Source organism: Hyperoodon ampullatus (genome assembly GCF_949752795.1).
Source record: "Hyperoodon ampullatus genome assembly, chromosome: X".
In the NCBI taxonomy this organism is placed as follows: Eukaryota; Metazoa; Chordata; class Mammalia; order Artiodactyla; family Ziphiidae; genus Hyperoodon; species Hyperoodon ampullatus.
Window position 1 is genome coordinate 70216512 of NC_136913.1, and position 23308 is coordinate 70239819.

Here is a 23308-nt window from a genome sequence, read left to right on the forward strand (position 1 = left end):
GGAAAAGACACTTGATATGATTTCAATTTTCTTAAGTTTACCAAGGCTTGATTTGTGACCCAAGATATGATCTATCCTGGAGACTGTTCCATGAGCACTTGAGAAGAACGTTTATTCTGTTGTTTTCAGATGGAATGTCCTATAAATATAAGTTAAGTCCATGTTGTTTAATGTATCATTTTAAGCTTGTGTTTCCTTATTAATTTTCATTTTGCATGATCTGTCCATTGGTGAAAATGGAGTATTAAAGACTGCTACTATGTTTGTGTTACTGTTGATTTCCCCTTTTATGGCTGTTAGTATTTGCTTTATGTATTGTGATGCTCTTATATGTTGTTCATAAATATTTACAATTTTTCTATCTTCTTTTTGGACTGATCTCTTGATCATTATGTAGTGTCCTTCTTTGTCTCTTGTAATAGCCTTTGTTTTAAAGCAATTCCACTACTGAGTATATACCCTGAGAAAACCATAATTCAAAAAGTGTCATGTATCACAATGTTCATTTTATCTCTATTTACAATAGCCAGGACATGGAAGCAACCTAAGTCCATCGACAGATGAATGGATAAAGAAGATGTGGCACATATATACAATGGAGTATTACTCAGCCAGAAAACAAATGAAAATTGAGTTATTGTAGTGAGGTGGATGGACCTAGAGTCTGTCATACAGAGTGAAGTAAGTCAGAAAGAGAAAATACTAATACCGTATTCTTACACTTATATATGGAATCTAAAAAAAAAAAAAAATGGTCATGAAGAACCTAGGGTCAAGACGGAAATAAAGATGCAGACCTACTAGAGAATGGACTTGAGGACATGGGGATGGGGATGGGTAAGCTGGGACAAAGTGAGAGAGTGGCATGGACATATATACACTGCCAAATGTAAAACCAATAGCTAGTGGGAAGCAGCCGCATAACACAGGGGGATCAGTTCGGTGATATGTGACCATCTAGAGGGGTAAGATAGAGAGGGTGTGAGGGAGGGAGATGCAAAAGTTAAGAGATATTGGGATATATATATATATATATATATATATATATATATATATATATGGCTGATTCACTTTGTTATAAAGCAGAAAATAACACACCTTTGTAAAGCAATTATACTCCCTTAAAGATGTTAAAACATTTAATAAATTACATTCCAATATTAAACAAAAGCAAGGAAAGGAATGCTTGAGAATATTGGTCATGTGTCTACCTCCCCTATTTAAGAAAACCCCTCCCACAAATGTGATATAAGAAACACACAGAGCACCAGATAGGCCTCCCTGTAAGAAGGCCATATGTCTATCACTGTTAAGTCATATGGTGAAACACATTGAGTTTGATGGTGTATCTAGCCCTCCTGATTTTTGGAATAAATCCTATGTGTCCAATTGCCCCACTCCCGAATACTAAAAGGATGGATGTAATTGGACTGATCAGTTTTAAATTTTAAATAAATTTATAAATAATAAATAAATAAATAAATAAATAAAGTTTCACAAGCACTTCAATTCTCAGAAATCCTTTCATTTTCAGAAGTTATTAAAAAATATATATTCTTTATCTTGAGTCATATATTAGTTGTCTTCATAGATAGTCCTACTAGTTCAAGAGTATTTTTTCATTTATTTAAAAAAAATTTGATAAAAATTAGATGATAACAACATCTTATTGATGGTTAAAATAATAAAAGTAGGGCTTCCTTGGTGGTGCAGTAGATGAGAGTCCGCCTGCCAATGCAGGGGACATGGTTTCATGCCCTGGTCCAGGAAGATCCCACATGCCAAGGAGTGGCAAGGCTCGTGAGCCATGGTCACTAAGCCTGCATGTCCAGAGCCTGTGCTCTGCAACAGGAGAGGCCACAACATTGAGAAACCTGTGTACCGCAAAAAAAAAAAAATCATAAAAGTAAATATTAATTATTAAAGTGCTCTAGAAAGAAACCTGGACATGATCAGAGAGTTCTAGTACTTATCTTTGGTAAGTCATTTCACTTCTCTGGAGCTTTATTCACTGAGTAGGTTAGATAAGATGATATATAAAGACTAATCTAAACTCTTAAGATTCTATGATCTTTTTGCATTTTAAGACTTATTGTCTACTGTGCTGTAAAAGAATGATGCTCTTGGGGATTTCTTAGCATTGAGAGAGCTTATTTATACTCCAAAATGCCCAGGATTGATAGTTTTTAAGCTATTCTAATTTCTTTCTTTTCTTTTCTTTTCTTTCCTTTTCTTTTCCATTAGTAGTTAATTCTCAGTGCACTCTTAATATTTTCCTACATTTTACAAAATTCTTTGGGTGGTAATCAGAGAATCACTTAATCAGTTTCTCGTGAAAGCTATTTCATGAGACTTGAGACTGATATTTCCTGCTCATTTCCCATTTTTCTTATTTCTGTGTCATAAAAGAATGAGATACTTGTTTCTACTAAAAATCTAATGTCTAGGTGAGTGGATTACCAATATATTGGCAAAGATGTTTCAGCTTTTCTGTTCTCAACACATCAAATTTTTATTTCATGATTTTCTGCAAGATTGTACAAGTCCTTCCAAGTTTTAGTGGCTTAAATTCTTTTGACAAACTAACCAATTTACATGTTACACCTCCTTTATGCTCCTTAATATCTGGAAGGACATTCAGTTACAGGCCATTACAGAAATAAAACAACACTATTAGTCACAAATGCTCATGGAAGCCAAAGACTGTTACAACATAGTTTTGGTTTGTTTGCTTTACTTTTCCCATTGTATATGATTTCTACTGCTTCAAAACATATTATCAGAAACTTAGCAACTTAAAAATCTATCCATTTGTTATCTAAGAGCTTTGTTGGCCAGAATTCCTGCAGGCTTCACTGGGTTCTCTTGCTCAGGCTATCACAAGGCTGAAATCCAGGCACTGACTAGGCTGAACTATTATATAAAGGGTATGAGAAAGTATCTGGTTCCAAGCTCATCCCGGTTATTGGCAGAATTTAGTTCCTTATAGTTATAGAACTGAGGTCCCTGTTTTCTTGCTGGTTGTCAGCCAAGGACTTCTTTCAGTTCCTAGAGGCCATAATCAGGTCATGCCTTCTGGCCCCTTCTTCTCAGATCCCATAAAAACATGTTAAATCTTTCTCACATTTGGAATCACTTTGACTTCATTTTCTGCTACCTACTGAAGAAAGCTCTCTGCTTTTAAAGTACACATGTGATTAGATTAGGACCACAGAATAATATTCTTATCTCATTAGTAACTGATCTAAAATAATACATTTGCCATATAATATAATCACTGGACACTGGAGTAATTCCAGAGGGCAATGTTCATGGTATACATCTTATAATTCTGTCTACCACACAAATTGAAATATTAAACCTTGGCCCAACATCTATGCATCCTTTCACTCTGGTCTCCATTCTGTTTTGTTTTATTTACTTTTTGTTTGTTTGTTTATTTCTGTATACCCCTATCCACTGGGGTCATGACTTATTCTTGCCAGAAGGTTCATTCTTGCAACAAGTAATGAAGTTAAGACCATGAAAGCCATTAACCCTGCCTCCATTCTGGGAAGCCAGTAGTAGACCATGAAGACCATAATAATCTTTCTTAAGAGTAGGTTTAGATCTTTCAAGGTTCTTCAGAATGGGACATGCTTAAGACAAAAAGGCCTTATTCTTGACAATACTGATTTCCTTTTCTATCATAACCACAATGTTTCATTATGCTAAAATTATTACCACATCATACACTGGGTGAGAGGAAGAAAATTAGCAAAGGAGTAGATGGAAACAGAAAACCTACAGAATTTACTTTCAGTGTTTCCTTAGATAAAATCTATAACATAATTTCAGAGTCTAAGCACAATAAAAATTATGCATGTTGATAGCTTTTCCTCTTTTCATTTTTTTTGAAGTTGTGCCATATTACTTATTGCAACTTTTAGATAATGTGTATAAAGCTTTGCCATTAACTTTTAGACATACTGAATTGAATTTACCCCAGAAAGCTCCTTTTGTAACATCATTGATTTTCTGGGTAATTTTCAATTGTTTTTTAAGCTGGATTTTGACTTAGCATGAACTTTCTATGTATACATAATGAAAATGTTCATGAAGTGTCATTCATACTCATGAGTACAAGTATTAGTAGAGCTCTATGTTGAGCAATACCATAACACATTTAGTTAATATTTTTTTTCAATTTCCCTTTTTAAAATATAAATTCACCAGTCAAATAGGTTCGTGGTACTTTGTTGGAATAGGCTCTCTCCAAGAACTCTTCAGAATATTGGAAATATGGGACTAGAACACTAACTATATAATTATAAGAGTAATTACTATAAAACAACATTATGTCACTGGTTGATATATGAATTTCATAACTCTGCTTCTTACCCTGTTTCTAATCTTGTGCATGCTGTCATAATGAATGAAAATATAAGAATTATTTCCATCCAAATTTATCCTGATATTGTACCTTCTCAATTCCCTCGTTTTGATAGCCACGTGACCTTTCTTACTATATTTCTTGAATTAGTTGTAGTGTCATTAAATTCTGCCTGTGTTAGTTGTTTCTCTACTTTCTCCCCTTGACTCAGTAAAAGTGAGTGTTCACTGATTTTGCAGGGGAAAAGGAAATTCACTTCTTCTTTGTGGAATTTGTCATTTTAAAATTTCTTTCCCAGCTGTCTCTAGTCTATTGTTTCACGGTTAGACAACATATAGTCACCAGTCCATATTAGCAATCATTTCTCTCTAACCAATGTCTAGATTCCTTTCCCATTGGCACCTCACCTAGTGCATACCCTTGATTTTTTTAGTTTACAGCTTATATACATATAATATTTCATGTGTTGTAAGAAATAGTTTTGGACTAATAGAATATACATGATGCCAACTATCAAAATAAAAACAACAAAATAACCCAATCTCTGAATGCTTTTCTTTGAGCATAGGGAAAATGTCTGAATTTCTATTTTATCTGTTTGTTCAAGGTGTGAGGCATTGTGTGGGTGGAATCATTGTTTTAATACTCAAATTTATCAACTTACCATATGTGACTATATTGTATCTTCTATTTCCCCCCCAAAAAATGCTTGTGAATTAGTCACATGTCTATGTTAGAACAAATACAGTGTTGGTCCGGAAGACATTCACTAGTCTTTCTGTGCTACATAGAGTTAATACATATATATGCTTGTATATATGAGAGCATAAGCGTATGCTTGTATGAAGTATAAATTTAAAATGTATTACATAATAATAAAATGTATTATATTAACCCTAACCTTAACCCTAAATGTCAATCAACAGAGGAATGGATAAAGAAAATGTGGTATATATACACAATGGAACATTACCCAGCCATAAAAATGAATGAAATAGTGCCATTTGCAGAGATGTGGATGGACCTAGAGATTATCATACATAGTGAAGTATGTCAAAAAGAGAAAAACAAATATTGTATAATATCACTTACATGTGGAATCTAGAAAAATGGTACAGATGAACTTATTTGCAAGGCAGAAATAAAGTCACAGATGTAGAGAACAAACTTATAGTTACCAAGTGGGGAAGGGGGGGTCGGAAGAATTGGGAGATTGGCACTGACATGCATACAGTACTATGTATAAAAAGGATAACTAATAAGAACCTACTGTATAGCACAGGGTACTCTACTCAATGACCTCTGGTGACCTAAATGGGAAGGAAATCTAAAAACGAGTGGATATATGTATGCATATAACTGATTCACTTTGCTATACAGCAGAAGGTAACAGAACATTTTAAAGCAACTAAACTCCAATAAAAAAAGAAAAAAATAAAATGTATTATATTAACTGTGTTATTAATTCTTATAGTATTAAAAAAATTAATTACAAAATAATAAATATAATTAAAGGTGGAAAATATAATTAATAAATTATATTGAAATAATAAATAATATATTCTCATTGCATATATATTGCATATATTGAATATATTCCCATTGCATATAATTCTTGTCAATGTCTAAATTTTTTAATTTTAACATCTTTATTGGGGTATAATTGCTTTACATGGGTGTGTTAGTTTCTGCTTTATAACAAAGTGAAACAGCTATACATATACATATATCACAACATATCCTCCCTCCTGAATCTCCCTCCCACCCTCCCTATCCCACCCCTATAGGTGATCACAAAGCACTGATCTGATCTCACTGTGTTATGCAGTTGCTTCGCACTAGCTATCTATTTTACATTTAGTAGCTAGCTTACCCTTCCCCCCCCCCGGTGTCCTCAAGTCCATTCTCTAAGTTTGCGACTTTATTCCTGTCCTACCCCTAGGTTGTTCAAAACCATTTCTTTTAAGATTCCACATATATGTGTTAGCATACAGTATTTGTTTTTCTCTTTCTGACTTACTTCACTCTGTATGACAGAATATAGGTCCATCCAACTCACTACAAATAACTCAATTTCGTTTCTTTTTATGGTGAGTAATATTCCATTGTATATATGTGCCACATCTTCATTATCCATTCATCTGTCGATGGACACTTAGGTTGCTTCCATGTCCTGGCTATTGTAAATAGATCTGCAATGAATATTGTGGTATATGAATCCTTCTGAATTATCGTTTTCTCAGGGTATATGCCCAGTAGTGGGATTGCTGGGTTGTACGGTAGTTCTATTTTTAGATTTTTAAGGAACCTCCATACTGTTTTCCATAGTGGCTGTATCAATTTACAGTCCCACCAACAGTGCAGGAGGGTTCCCTTTTCTCCACACTCTCTCCAGCATTTACTCTTTGTAGATTTTTGGTGATAGTCATTCTGACTCATGTGAGGTGATACCTCATTGTAGTTTTGATTTGCATTTCTTTAATGATGAGTGATGTTGAACATTCTTTCATGTGTTTGTTGGCAATCTGTATAGCTTCTTTGGGGAAATGTCTAGGTAGGTCTTCTGACCTTTTTTGGATTGGGTTTTTTGTTTACTTGATATTGAGCTGCATGCACTGCTTGTATATTTTGGAGATTAACCTTTGGCAGTTGCTTCATTTGCAAATACTTTCTCCAATTCTGAGGGTTGTCTTTACATCCGGTTTATGGTTTCCTTTGTTATGCAAAAGCTTGTAAGTTTCATTAGCTCCCATTTTTTTTTTGTTTTTATTTCCAATTCTCTATGAGGTGAGTCATAAAGGATCCAGCTGTGATTTATATAATAGAGTCTTCTGCCTATATTTTCCTCTTAGAATTTTATAGTGTCTGGTTTTACATTTATATCTTTAATCCATTTTGAATTTATTTTTGTGCATGGTGTTAGGGACTGTTCTAATTTCATTCTTTTACATGTAGCTGTTCAATTTCCCCAGCACCATTATTGAAGAGGCTGCCTTTTCTCTATTGCATATTCTTGCCTCCTTTACCAAAAATAAGGTGACCATATGTGCGTGGGTTTACCTCTGGGCTTTCTATCCTGTTCCATTGTTGTATATTTCTGTTTTTGTGCCAGTACCATACTGTCTTGATTACTGTAGCTTTGTAGTATAACCTGTTTCCTCCATCTGCATTTTTCTTTCTCAAGATTGTTTAGGCTATTCGGGGTCTTTTGTGTTTCCATACACATTTTGAATTTTTTTTTGTTCTAGTTCTGTGAAAAATACCATTGGTAGCTTGATAGGGATTGCATTGAGCCTATAGATTGCTTTGGGTAGTATAGTCATTTTCACAATATTGAGCCTTCCAATCTAAGAACATTGTATATATTTTCATCTCTTTAATTTCATTCATCAGTGTCTTATGGTTTCCTGCATACAGGTCTTTTGTGTCCTTAGGTAGGTTTATTCCTAGGTATCTTATTATTTTTGTTGCAATGGTAAATGGGAGTGTTTCATTAATTTCTCTTTCAGATTTTTCATCATTAGTGTATAGGAATGAAAGAGATTTCTGTGCATTAATTTTGTATCATGCGCCTTTACCAAATTCATTGATTACCTCTAGTAATCTTCTGGTAGCATCTTTAGGATTTTCTATGTATAGTATCATGGCATCTGCAAACAGTGACAGCCTCACTTCCTCTTTTCCGATTTGGATTCCTTTGTTTATTTTTATTCTTTGACTGCTGTGGCAAAAACTTTTAAAACCATGTTGAATAATAGTGGTGAGAATGGGCAACCTTGTCTTGTTCGTGGTCTTTGTGGAGATATTTCAGTCTTTCACCACTGAGAACGATGTAGGCTGTTGGTTTTTCATACATGGCCTTTATTATGTCGAGGTAATTTCCCTCTATTCCTACTTTCTGGAGGGTTTTTTATCATAATTGGGTGTTGAATTTTGTTGAAAGGTTTTTCTGAATCTACTGAGACGATCATATGGTTTTTATCCTTCAGTTTGTTAATATGGTGTATCACATTGATTGATTTGCATATATTGAAGAATCCTTGTATTCCTGGGATAAATGCCACTTGATCATGTTGTATGATCCTTTTAATGTGCTTTTGGATTCTGTTTAGTAGTTATGGTCTCTTTCCTTCTGCTGACTTTGGGCTTTTTTGGTTTTTCTTTCTCTACTTTCTTTAGGTATAAGTTTAGGTTGTTTGTTTGATTTTTTTTTTTCTTTCTTGAGGTAAGATTGTATTGCTATAAACTTCCGTCTTAGAACCGCGTTTGCTGCATCCCATACGTTTTCGGTCTTTGTGTTTTCATTTTCATTTGTTTCAAGGTATTTTTTGATTCCCTTTTTGATTTCCTTAGTGATCTCTTTGTTGTTATGTAGTGTATAGTTTAGCCACCATGTGTTTGTATTTTTTGCATTTTTTTCCCTGTAATTGATATGTAGTCTCATAGTGTTGTGGTCGGAAAATATACTTGATACAATTTCAGTTTTCTTATATTTGCCAAGGCCTGATTTGTGACCAAAGATGTGATCTCTCCTGGGGAATGTTCGATGAGCACTTGAGAAGAAGGTGTATTCTGTTGTTTTTGGATGGAATGTGCTTTAAATATCAATTAAGTCCATCTTGTTTAAAGTATCATTTAAATAGTGTGTTTCCTTATTTATTTTCAAGTGAAATTGGGGTGTTAAAAAGTCCCCTACTATAATTCTGTTACATTTGATTTCCCCTTTTATGGTTCTTAGCATTTGCCTTATGTATTGAGGTGCTCCTATGTTGGGTGCATAAATATCTACAATTGTTTTATCTTCTTCTTGGATTGATCCCTTGATCATTATGTAATGTCCTTCTTTGTCTCTTGTAATAGTCCTTATTTTAAAGTCTATCTTGTCTGATATGAAAATTGCTACTCCAGCTTTATTTAGATTTCCTATTGCATGGAATATATTTTTCCATTCCCTCACTTTCAGGCTTTATGTTTCCCTAGGTCTGATGTGGGTGTTCTGTAGACAGCATATATTCAGTTTTTGTTTTAGTATCCATTCAGCCAATCTATGTTTTTTGGTTGGAGCATTTAATCCATTTACATTTCAGGTCATTATTGATATGCAAGGCCCTTTTACCATTTTCTTAATTGTTTGGGGTTTCTTATTGTAGGTCTTTCCTTCTCTTGTGTTTCCTGCCTAGAGAAGTTCCTTTAGCATATGTTTTAAAGCTGATTTGTTGGTGCTGAATTCTCTTAGCTTTTGCTTGTTTGTTAAACGTTTAATTTCTCTTTCAAATCTAAATGAGATCCTTGCTGGGTACAGTAATCTTAGTTGTAGGTTTTTCCCTTTCATGCCTTTAAAATGGGTCCTGCCACTCCCTTCTGGCTTGCAGAATTTGTGCTGAAAGATCAGCTGTTAACCTTATGGGGATTCCCTTTTATGTTATTTGTTGTTTTTCCCTTGCTGCTTTTAATATTTCTTCTTTTTATTTAATATTTGATAGTTTGATTAATATGTGTCTTGGTGTGTTTCTCCTTGGCTTTATCCTGTATGCGACTCTGCACTTCCTGGACTTGATTGACTATTTCCTTTTCCATATTAGTGAAGTTTTCAACTATAATCTCTTCAGATATTTACTCAGTCCCTTTCTTTTTCTCTTCTTCTTCTGGGACCCCTATAATTCGAATGTTGGTGTGTTTAACGTTGCCCCAGTAGTCTCTGAGATGGTTCTCAATTAGTTTCATTCTTTGTTCTTTATTCTGCTCTGTGGTAATTTTTTCCACTATTTTATCTTCTAGGTCATTTTTCCTTTCTTCTGTCTCAGTTATTCTGCTATTCTTTCCTTCTAGAGAATTTTTAATTTCATTTATTGTGGTGTTCATCATTGTTTGTTTGCTCTTTATTTCTTCTAGACCTTTGTTAAATGTTTATTTTATTTTCTCCATTCTATTTCTAAGATTTTGGATCATCTTTACTATCATTACTCTGAATTCTTTTTCAGGTAGACTGCCTATTTCCTCTTTAGTTTTTGGTCTGGTGGGTTTTTCTTGCTCCTTCATCTGCTGTGTATTTCTCTGTCTTCTCATTTTACTTTATTTACTGTGTTTTAGGTCTCCTTCTCACAGGGTGATGGTGTGCAGTTCCCACTGTTTTTGTTGTCTGCCCCCAGTGGCTAAGGTTGTTTTAGTCAGCTGTGTTGGCTTCCTGGTGGAGGGGACTGGTGCCCGTGTTCTGGTGCATGAGGCTGGATCTTGTCTTTCCAGTGGTCAGGACCGCATCCAGTGGTATGTTTTGGGGTATCTGTGACCTTATTATGATTTTAGGCAGCCTATTTGACAATGGGTGGGGTTTTGTTCCTGTCTTGCCAGTTGTTTGGCATAGTGTGTCCAGCACTGTATCTTGCTGGTCGTTGAGTGGAGCTGGATGTTAGCATTGAGATGGAGATCTCTGGGAGAGCTTTCACCATTTGACATTATGTGGAGCTGGGAGGTCTCTGGTGGACCAATATCCTGAACTCGTGTCTCCCACCTCAGATGTACAGGCCTGACACCAGTCTGAAGCACCAAGACACTGTCAGTCACATGGCTCAGCAGAGAAGGGAGGGAAAAGAAAGAAAGAATGGAAAAAAGAAAGAAAGAAAGAAAGAAGAAAGAAAGAAAGAAAGAAGAAAGAATGAAAGAAAGAAAGAAGAAAGAAGGAAAGAAAGAAAGAGAGAAAGAAAGAGAGAAAGAAAAAGAAAATAAAGTTATTGAAATAAAAAAACAATTATTAAAAAAATAATAAGTAATTTAAAAAAAAAGGAGGAAGAAAGAAGAGAGCAACCAAACCCAAAAGCAAATCTGCCAATGATAACAAGCACTGAAACTATACTAAAAAAAAAAAAAAGCCAAAAAAAAATGGACAGTCTGTATCCAAGGACAAATCATAAAAACAAAGCTATACAGACAATATCACACAAAGAAGCATACACATACACACTTACAATAAAAAAGAAAGGAAATATATATATCATTGCTCCCAATGTCCACTGCTTCAATTTTGGGATGATTCTTTTACTATTTACGTATTCCAGAGATGCAGGGTACATCAGGTTGATGGTGGAGATTCAATCCACTGCTGCTGAGGTTGCTGGGAGATATTTCCCTTTCTCTTCGTTGTTCACACTGCTCCTGGGGTTCAGATTTGGATTTGGCCCAACCTCTGCTTGAAGGTGATCTGAGGGCATATGTTCTTCACTTAGACAGGATGGCATTATAGTAGCAGCTGACTGGGGGCTCTGGCTCACTCAGGCGGGGGTAGAAGTGGGTATGGAATGCTGGATGAGCCTGCAGTGGCAGAGGCCAGAGTGACATTGCATCAGCCTGAGGTGTGCCATGGGTTCTCCTGGATAAGTTGTCTATGGATCACGGGATCCTGGCAGTGGCAGACTGCACAGGCTCCCAGGAGGGGACGTGTTGATAGTGACCTGTGCTTGAACACAGGCTTCTTGTTGGATGATGCAGCAGCCACCTTAGCATCTTATGCCCATCTCTGGCATCCACGCTGATAGCCACAGCTCACTGCCATCTCTGGAGCTCATTTAGGTAGTGCTCTGAGTACCCTCTCTTCTTGCACCCCAAAATAATGGTCTCTTGCCTCTTTGGTCTGTCCAGACATCTTTCCAGACTCCCTCCCATCTAGCTGTGACACACTAGCCCCTTTCAGGCAGTGTTCACACTGCCAGCCCCAGTTCTCTCTTTGTGATCTGAACTCTGAAGCCGGTGCCTCAGCTCCCAGCCCCCACCCATCCCGGCGGGTGAGCAGGTAAGCCTCTCTGGGTGGTGAGTCCTGGCCGACACTGATCCTCTGTGCGGGGCTCTCCTTGCTTTGCCTTCTGCACCCCTGTTGCTGCTCTCTCCTCTGTGGCTTCAAAGCTTCTCCCTGGTCCAGCCTCGTCTCCACCAGTGAAAGGGTTTCCTAGTGTGTGGAAACTTTTCTTCTTTCACAGTTCCCTCTCAGATGTGCAGGTCCCATTCCTATTCTTTTCTCTCTGTTTTTTTTTTTTTTCTTTTTTTCTTTTTTCTTTTGCCCTATCCAGGTACGTGGGGAGTATCTTGCCTTTTTGGAAGTCTGAGGTCTTCTGCCAGTGTTCAGTAGGTGTCCTGTAGGAGTTGTTCCACATGTAGATGTATTTCTGATGTATTTATGGGGAGGAAGGTGATCTCCACCTCTTACTCTTCTGTCATTCTTCTCATTCTCTCCAATGCCTATAATTCTTGTCAATGCTGAGAAGTTGACTTTAACTACAAAGAGATCAATCTGTGCATGAATAAGTTCTGAATTATATTCAGTTCTGGAAAAATGCATGTAAAACTATCAAGTAGACACATACAAATGTAACTTACACAGTCATAATTATAATTTGCTCATATATTTTCTCTCCATTTGTGTTTCCATGTAGTTTTTAAACAATTCTAGTTGGAATGTAAATTTTGACTGAAATGTATTCCCTAATTAGCCCAGAATCATTGTAATGTCAGTGTAAGTAAACTTGGATAAATTGGTTCCTAAATCACTGCATATTGTTAAAGTACTAAACTCAGAAGCAAAGACACCTTCACTTTTTATCACCAGTATCAAGCATTATTATGTAATGCAACCAGAAGATATTTTAAGTAATTTCATAAGAGAACAGAGCTGTTCAATATCCCAGGCTCCACATGAAGACATTCAAAATAAGCAAAAATGCAAATATCTTAACAAATTTGAAGAGACTTATTTCTCATTCATGTGAAGAGATTAAGAAAAAAATATTCCAACTTCAACCCAACAAGACATAATAATATTTAAATCACTATATGGGGAAATTTGTTATATCTAATTCTAAATCCTCCTTAAACTTTAATAGTTATGAGCTACATAACTTTCACCTTCACACAAAAAAATTCCAAGAGCACAAAATGTGTGAGATAGGCTTTTGTTGAAAGAAAATACAACCAATTCATTGTGGATCTGAAATGATGCATACAGCCAAGCTGAAATCGCTCTGAATTTTAAACATAAAAGAAACAAGCTGTTGGAAGAACTTATTCTAGTGGCAACATAACAAACCATAATGTAGAAACTGTTTCTTGCATTTGTCTCAGCAAAAGGTTCTTTGCTAAAGTTCATTATATGTATCATAGCAAATTTGTTTTTAAAAGTTAATAGGAAATTACTTTTAATGCCACTTGAGGAGAAACATGGGTAAACTGCAAGAAATTTATAAAAATTCATACATGAAATAAACACTATCATGAAATTCAGCCCAGTCTTAAGAACATAATGATAATTTGAAATAATAAAACATGTTTATTTTTCCAGAAAACACACAAACTATTGGAAGTTTATTGTCACTTAAACATACTTACAAACTGTCTTAGCAGGTCAGTATGACAGGGACAGATGACCATCAAAGATTCAGATACCTCTTGCATACTGTAGATTTGTTGCCAGGGACTATATCACCAGCTCTCCCTTGCATCTACTTGGAGATATGTAACTGGCTCTGACTCACTGAATGAGAATGGAAATTCTGTGTGTACCTTCTAATCCAAGGTAGTTAAATATCCACTGAGCCTTTCTCAAGCTCTCTTCCATTTCCATGGTGATCTTGGAGACTATGTGTTGAGGATAACTACATGACAAAATGGAAGAAAACTTGATGTATCTCTGACTCACCTTTGGAGGAGAGATGTCCAGGTAAGGACACCTCTTTCATGAGGAAGTCATAAAACAAAACAGTGAAACCACAAATATTGGAGCTGCTTGTTAAAACAATTAATCTACCCTGAGTAATATAGTGACTCAGGAGTGAGTAGGGAGGTAGAAAAAAGAACTAGCTTGAAGTTTAAAATATTCAGTGAAATAATTGTTATAAAAGGTTTAAATCCTATAAAGTACTTAATAGATGTGAAGAATTTGTATTATCAATTTACAACACAACTAATTCACCTGAATAACCAAGATTATATAAAGAAATTTAATTTTATTGATTTGTTACATATCTGTCACTGCAAATTAAATATATATATATATATATATATTATTAGTTTTTGCTTTATAACAAAGTGAATCAGTCATACATATACATCTGTTCCCATAGCCCTTCCCTCTTGTGTCTCCCTCCCTCCGAACCTCCCTATCCCACCCGTCCAGGTGGTCACAAAGCACCGAGCTGATCACCCTGGGCTATGGGGCTGCTTCCCACTATCTATCTACCTTATGTTTGGTAGTGTATATATGTCCATGCCTCTCTCTCGCTTTCTCAGAGCTTACCCTTCCCCCTCCACATATCCTCAAATCCATTCTTAAGCAGGTCTGTGTCTTTATTCCTGTTTTACCCCTAGCTTCTTTATGACATTTTTTTTCTTCAATTCCATACATATGTGTCAGCATACGGTATTTGTCTTTCTCTTTCTGACTTACTTCACTCTGTATGACAGACTCTAGGTCTATCCACCTCATTACAAATAGTTCAATTTCGTTTCTTTTTATGGCTGAGTAATATTCCATTGTATATATGTGCCACATCTTCTTTATCCATTCATCCGATGATGGACACTTAGGTTGTTTCCATCTCCGGGCTATTGTGAATAGAGCCACAATGAACACTTTGGTTTATGTCTCTTTTTGAATTGTGGTTTTCTCAGGGTATATGCCTAGTAGTAGGATTGCTGGGTCATATGGTAGTTCTATTTGTAGTTTTTTTAAGGAACCTCCATACTGTTCTCCATAGAGACTGTACCAATTCACATTCCCACCAGCAACACAAGAGTGTTCCCTTTTCTCCACACTCTCTCCAGCATTTATTGTTTCTAGAGTTTTTGATGATGGCCATTCTGACTGGTGTGAGGTGATACCTTTTTGTACTTTTGATTTGCATTTCTCTAATGATTAAGGATGTTGAGCATTCTTTCATGTTTTTGTTGGCAATCTGTATATCTTCTTTGGAGAAATATCTATTAGGTCTTCTGGCCATTTTTGGATTGAGTTGCTTGTTTTTTTGCTATTGAGCTGCATGAGCTGCTTATAAATTTTGGAGATTAATCCTTTGTCAGTTGCTTCATTTGCGAATATGTTCTGCCATTCTGAGGGTTGTCTTTTAGTCTTGTTTATGGTTTCCTTTGATGTGCAAAATCTTTGAAGTTTCATTAGGTCCCATTTGTTTATTTTTGTTTTTATTTATTTCCATTTCTCTAGGAGGTGGGTCCAAAAGGATCTTGCTGTGATTTATGTCATAGAGTGTCCTGCCTATGATTTTCTCCATCACCTTGATACCAAAACCAGGCAAGGATGTCACAAAGAAAGAAAACTACAGGCCAATATCACTGATGAACATAGATGCAAAAATCCTCAACAAAATACAAGCAAACAGAATCCAACAGCACATTAAAAGGATCATAGACTATGATCAAGTGGGGTTTATTCCAGGAATGCAAGGTATCTTCAATATATGCAAATCAATCAACATGATACACCATATTAACAAGTTGAAGGAGAAAAACCATATGATCATCTCAATAGATGCAGAGAAAGCTTTCGACAAAATTCAACACCCATTTATGATAAAAACCCTGCAGAAAGTAGGCATTGAGTGAACTTTCCTCAACATAATAAACGCCATATATGACAAACCCACAGCCAACATCGTCCACAATGGTGAAAACCTGAAACCATTTCCACTAAGATCAGGAACAAGACAAGGTTGCCCACTCTCACCACTCTTATTCAACATAGTTTTGGAAGTTTTAGCCACAGGAATCAGAGAAGAAAAGGAAATAAAAGGAATCCAAATTGGAAAAGAAGAATAAAGCTGTCACTGTTTGCAGATGACATGATACTATACATAGAGAATCCTAAAGATGCTACCAGAAAACTACTAGAGCTAATCAATGAATTTGGTGAAGTAGCAGGATACAAAATTAATGCACAGAAATCTCTGGCATTCCCGTACACTAATGATGAAATATCTGAAAGTGAAATCAAGAAAACTCTCCCATTTACCATTGCAACAAAAAGAATAAAATATCTAGGAATAAACCTACCTAAGGAGACAAAAGACCTGCATGAAGAAAATTATAAGACACTGATGAAATAAATTAAAGATGATACAAATAGATGGAGAGATATACCATGTTCCTGGATTGGAAGAATCAATATTGTGAAAATGATTCTACTACCCAAAAGCAATCTACAGAATCAATGCAATCCCTATCAAACTACCACTGGCATTTTTCACAGAACTAGAACAAAAAATTTCAAAATTTGTTTGGAAAAACCAAAGACCCCGAATAGCCAAAGCAATCTTGAGAACGAAAAACGGAGGTGGAGGAATCAGGCTCCCTGAATTCAGACTATACTACAAAGCTACAGTAATCAAGACAGTATGGTACTGGCACAAAAACAGAAAGATAGATCAATGGAACAGGATAGAAAGCCCAGAGATAAACCCACGCACATATGGTCACCTTATCTTTGATAAAGGAGGCAGGAATGTCCAGTGGAGAAAGGACAGCCTCTTCAATAAGTGGTGCTGGGAAAACTGGACAGGGACATGTAAAAGTATGAGATTAGATCACTCCCTAACACCATACACAAAAATAAGCTCAAAATGGATTAAAGACCTAAATATAAGGCCAGAAAAAAATATATATTTAAATTAATACAGTGAAAAACGTTATCAGCTTGTAAAAGAGAAGCCACTCAGGGACTTTTCTTGTTGTCCAATGATTAAGTCTCCATGCTTCCAATGCAGGGGACATTGGTTCAATCCATAGGTGGGGTAATTCAGATCCCATACACCACATGGTGCAGCCACACACACACACACACACACACACACAAACAAAAAAAAAAAGAGAAGGCACTCATCTTTTGACATTTAGCTAAAGTGAAATAAATAACATTTTAAAAATGGGTCCTGTGACATCTTTGATTTTATCATAGATAATGGAGAAACTGTGCCATACTAAAAATGATACTAAGCTGAGACAAATCGGAAAAATATTTGGACAATGTACTAATGGATGCCTTTCCTAACCATGTATTTTGCTTTAAAAATACAAAACAAAATATTTTGGTGAGATATAGATTCTAGCTTTGGCTCTTGGCTAAGTCACCTTTGTCACTTTGCCTTCTGGATCTTTTTTATCATCCACAAAATAAGCTGGTTAGACAAGATGTCCTCAAAAGTCTATTTTAGTACCAAAATGTTGACCTTTATCTTTTATAGAATTATCCACTTTTTAGAGAGAAATAATGACACTTTTTTATTAAAGAAGTATATTTTCTCCTGAGCTGAGTTATCATTTTATAGAAAAAGCGATTATAGGAAAAAGGAAAAGTGAGAATTTCCATCCTTCCTCATTCTGTTTATTCCTTTGGTCTCAAAATGATATTCCACCTTCCTGTCTCTAATAGAATTACTATCACAGGTGGTTTATTATGTGATTCTGAAAATGAAACCTATAGAAAATTTGGCTTTATTATCAATGCAAAATATTATTGTGTACTTATGGTATGTAAGACAACATGCTAAACTCTCAATACAACATCATATCATTTGATAATTACGGACCCATGAGATGCCTGTTAATATTTTCCTAACTTTAACAATAAAGCAACTGAAGTCTCCAAATGTTAACTATCTGCTTAAGATAATACACAGCTAGAAAGTAAGTGAGAAAGAAATTAAATTCAAATACTCTTGGCTCTTTTATTATAAATAAACACCAAATATAGAAAAGCTAGTATCCAGTGTATAGGATTTATACAGATACAGTAAGCTCCCTACATATGAACGAGTTCTGTTCTGAGAGTGCATTTGTAAGTCCAATTTATTCATAAGTCCAAAGAAGTAAGCCTAGGTACACAACTAACACAATCGGCTATATAATACTCTACTGTAATAGGTTTATAATACTTTTCACACAAATAATGCATAAAAAACAAACACAAAACATAAAGAAAACATTTTTAATCTTACTGTACAGTACCCTGAAAAGCACATAGTACAGTACAACAGCTGGCATACAGGAGTTGGCATTGAGTGAACAGGCAAGAAGAGTTACCGACTGGAGGAGGGAGAGGAGGTGGGAGATGGTAGAGCTGAAGGATGGTCAGCAATAGGAGATGGAGGGAAAGCTGCAATTTCACTCAAGCCTGACGTTGATGTTACAGGTTCTCATTCCTTGTTGGATTTAATTCTATCTACCCTATTGAAAAAAGGATCAAGTGATGTTTGTGTAGTAGCTCTTTCCTGGACTTGAAATAAAGATGCTATACTACCGTACTATATAAAGTACTGTACATTAAAGTACGTAAAAGCCCAACCACTTTTAGCGGATGCATGCATCTGACAATGTGCTCCAGATACATGAATTAATGTATCATGTAACGTAAGATACATTAACGAATCTTTAATGAATACCATAAAGTACAATAAGTTTGCATCTTTGAAAGTTCACAACTTGAAGGTTTGTATGTAGGGAACTTATTGTATATGTTTCTAACTATAGCTATATTTTTACATATCTATCTCTGTATAGCTATGCCATTATTGACATTGATATAGATATATAGATATATTTCATAGAGCATAGTAAAAATAAATCAAATGGAATTGTTTTTGGGTGCTTCTTCTTGTCCTGAATATGATTTTCTGGATTCTCAGTGCAGTATTTGAATACTTCCTTCAAAATTCCAAAGTATAGACACACATTCTCTACCAAACATGGCTTAATTAATGGAGGGAAAAAGCCAAGAGTCTGGGAGCATTTCTCTCAAGTAGTATAAACAGTAGACTCTCCATTGATTGATACTGGCAAGATTATCTTTAAGAAGGTCAACATTATGGCCTTCCTAAAGATGTCCAGGGAAGAGTAGAGCTAACATACAGGATCAGATAGACTGAGTTAAATGGCAATTGTCCATTAAGTAGAGTATAGGTAAATTGCTTCCTTACTTTGTTTCTGGAAAAATTCACATGTATCCACCTGCACTTATGGTCAACAGTCTAAGTTAGCAGGGAATCTAGAGGTCATTACTTCACCAAGCACCATGCAGGCTGAACACAGAAATTCGGGGGAAAAAAAACATACATTGAAGAGGCTAAGAAGAACAGTTTACTTGAGTCTTATCTCCCCCATGCACAGAGATTCCCTCTGCCCTGGAGCACTCCCATGGGGAAAAAAAGAGTGAGGTGAGCATCCAACTTCACCACAAATTCAAACAGCTGTCTTGTCCAGTGGATCCTAGAATCAGATTGGCCCCTATAGACCAAGATTTCAGCTCACACCAGCAGCCCTTGATATCAGACTGACACATGCTGACTTAACCTCAAGGCCTACCATAGAGCCTGCTAATTCCCTGTGAACTTTGGCTTCAGGCTCACATCAGGTCAGTCTCCACAAACCAAGGTGCAGACTGTCCCAGCACCAGGTCACCCAAATGGACCCAGGCTCCAGATCTGCCTCTGGTTCAAGACTGGCCACCAAGGACCCAGACTCCAGGCCTGTCCCAGTACTAGACTGGCATCTGTGTACCAGGCACCAGACACACCCATGAATCCAGGAACCAGAAAAGTCTCAATAGACCTTGATGTGAGACCAGCCCATATGGACTCAGCACTTACTCACACTTGGACCAGTGCAACAAATTTGCCTACCCAGAGACCTAGGCAACAGGTATGCCTGCCCATGGACCATGACAACAAGCCCTTCCACAGTCACCACCAGCCAACTCATCCAGAAACTCTGGACAGGCTGTTTAATGAAGAGCTTTCCCTGACAAAGCCAGTCTATAATGATTGAAAGAGGTGACAATATCTTCAAAAGAGCATACACAAATACCAGTTTACAAGTGTCATTAATTATCAGAGAAACATTATACCACCAAATGAAAAAAATAAATAAATAAAATTAAATTAAAAATAAAGCATTAGCAACCAATCCTGAATAAATGAAGTTCTATGAACTGCCTGAAAAAGAATTCAAAATATTGTCTTAAAGGAGCTCATCAAACTATAAAAGAACACAGACCGACAGTTAAATGTAATCAGGAAAACAATACAAGAACAAAATGAAAAGTTAAGGAAAGATAGAACCCATAAAAAAACTTAAATTCTGGAGCTAAAAAATATAATTAATGAACTGAAAAATTTAGTAGAGAGGTTCAACAGCAGACTTGATCATGCAGAGGAAAAAGTCAGTGAGCACAGACATTACTTTAACTTACTCAGTAAGAGGAAAAAAATAATGAAAAAGAGTAAAGAAAGCCTACAGGAGTTATGGAACATAATGAAGCAAAACAATATACACTGTGGGGAGCCGGAGGAAGATGGCGGAAGAGTAAGACGCGGAGATCACCTTCCTCCCCACAGATACATCAGAAATTCATCTACACGTAAAACAACTCCAACAGAACACCTACTGAACGCTGACAGAAGACCTCAGACCCCCCAAAAGGCAAGAAACTCCCCACATACCTGGGTAGGTAAAAGAAAAAAAGAATAAACAGAGACAATACGATATGGACGGGACCTGCACAAGTGGGAGGGAGCCGTGAAGGAGGGAAGGTTTCTACACACTACAAGCCCCTTCGCGGGTGGAGACTGCAGGTGGCGGAGGGGGAAAGCTTCGGAGTAGCGGAGGAGAGCACAGCAACAGGGGTGCGGAGGGCAAAGCGGAGAGATTTTGGCACAGAGGATCGGTGCCCTCAGGCACACACCAGTCCGAGAGGCTTGTCTGCTCGGCCACCGGGGTGGGCGGGGCTGGGAGCTGAGGCTCGGGTATCGGCTTTCAGTCGGAGCGCAGGGAGAGGACTGGGGCTGGCGGCAGGAAGAGAGCCTGAATGGGTTAGTGCTAGCCCGGAGGGAGTCCGGGGAAAGGGTCTGGAGCTACTGGAGAGGCAAGAGACTTTTTTCCCTTTTGTTGCCTGGTGTGCGAGGAGAGGGCATTCCCCTCCCTCCCCTCTGCCTGAGTGAGCCAGAGCCCCCGAATCAACGGCTCCTTTAAACCCGTCCTGTCTGAGCGAAGAACGGACGCCCTCCGGCGACCTACGCGCAGAGGCGGGGCCAGGTCCAAGGCTGAGACCCGGGAGTTGTGAGAGCAGAGACAGGGAAATCTCTCTGTGCAGACTCGGAGGCAGCGGATTAAAGCTCCACGGTGATTTGATGTGCCGTGCGTCTGTGGAGTGTATGAATGGACAGCGAATCATCCCAAATTGAGGAAGTGGACTTTGAGGACAAGATTTAAGACTTTCCCCCCTTTTTACAATGAATTATCCCAAATTAAGGAGGTGGAGTTAGCAAGATTTCAGACTTCTCTCCCTTTTCCTCCTTTTACAACGAATTATCCCAAATCGAGGAGGTGGACTTGGAGAGCAAGATTTTTGATTTTTCCCCCTGCTCTCTTTTTGTGAATGTGTGTGTAATCTTCTGTGTAAGATTCTCTCTGTATAGCTTTGCTTCCACCATATGTCCCAGGGTTCTATCGGTCCGTGTTTTTTTTTTCAATAATTACTTTTTAATTTTAATAACGCTACTATATTTCATACTTTATTCTATTTTACTTTACCTGCTCTTTCTTTTTTTCCTATCTTCCCTTCCTCCCTCCCTCCCTCCGCTCCTCCTTTCCTTCTTTCTTTTTCTTTCCTCCCTCCCTCCCTCCCACCCTTCTTCTTTCCACTTTCTTTTTCTTTCCTTCCTCCCTCCCTCCCTCCCTCCTGTTTTTCTTTCTTTCTTTCCTTCCTCCCTCCCTCCCTTCTTCCATTCACTCTTCCTTTTGCTTTCATTCCTCCCTCCCTCCTTCCTTTCTTTCCTTCTTTCTTTCCATCCTCCCTCCCTCCCTCCCTCCCTCCTTTCTTTCTTTCTTCCTTCCTTCCTTCCTTTCTTCCCTTCTTCCTTTCTTTCCCTCTCTCTTTCTTTCTTCTACTAATTCTTTCTTTCTACTTTTCCTCACTGTTATTCTGAGCCGGGTGGATGAAAGGCTCGTGGTGCTGCAGCCAGGAGTCAGTGCTGTGCCTCTGAAGTGGGAGAGCCAACCTCAGGACACGGGTCCACAAGAGACCTCCCAGCTCCACATAATATCAAGCAGTGAAAATCTCCCAGGGATCTCCATCTCAACACCAGCACCCAGCTTCAGTCAACGACCAGCAAGCTACAGTGCTGGTCACCCTATGCCAAGCAACTAGCAAGGCAGGAACACAACCCCACCCATTAGCAGAGAGGCTACCTAAAAACATAATAAGGCCACAGGCACCCCAAAACACACCACCAGACGTGGACCTGTCCAGCAGAAAGACAAGATCGAGCCTCAACCACCAGAACACAGGCATTAGTCCCCCCCACCAGGAAGCCTACACAACCTACTGAAACAACCTTAGCCACGGGGGACAGACACCAAAAACAACGGGAACTACGAATCTGCAGCCTGCAAAAAGGAGACACCAAACACAGTAACATAAGCAAAATGAGAAACCAGAAAAACACACAGCAGGTGAAGGAGCAAGATAAAAACCTACCAGACCTAACAAATGAAGAGGTAATAGGCAGTCTACCTGAAAAAGAATTCAGAATAATGATAGTAAAGATGATCCAAAATCTTGGAAATAGGATAGACAAAATGCAAGAAACAGTTAACAAGGACCTAGAAGAACTAAAGATGAATCAAGCATCGATTAAAAACACAATAAATGAAATGAAAAATACTCTAGATGGGATCAATAGCAGAATAACTGAGGCAGAAGAACGGATAAGTGAGGTGGAAGATAAAATAGTGGAAATAACTGATGCAGAGCAAAATAAAGAAAAAAGAATGAAAAGAATAGAGGACAGTCTCAGAGACCTCTGGGACAACATTAAACGCATCAACATTCGAATTATAGGGATTCCAGAAGAAGATGAGAAAAAGAAAGGGATTGAGAAAATATTTGAAGAG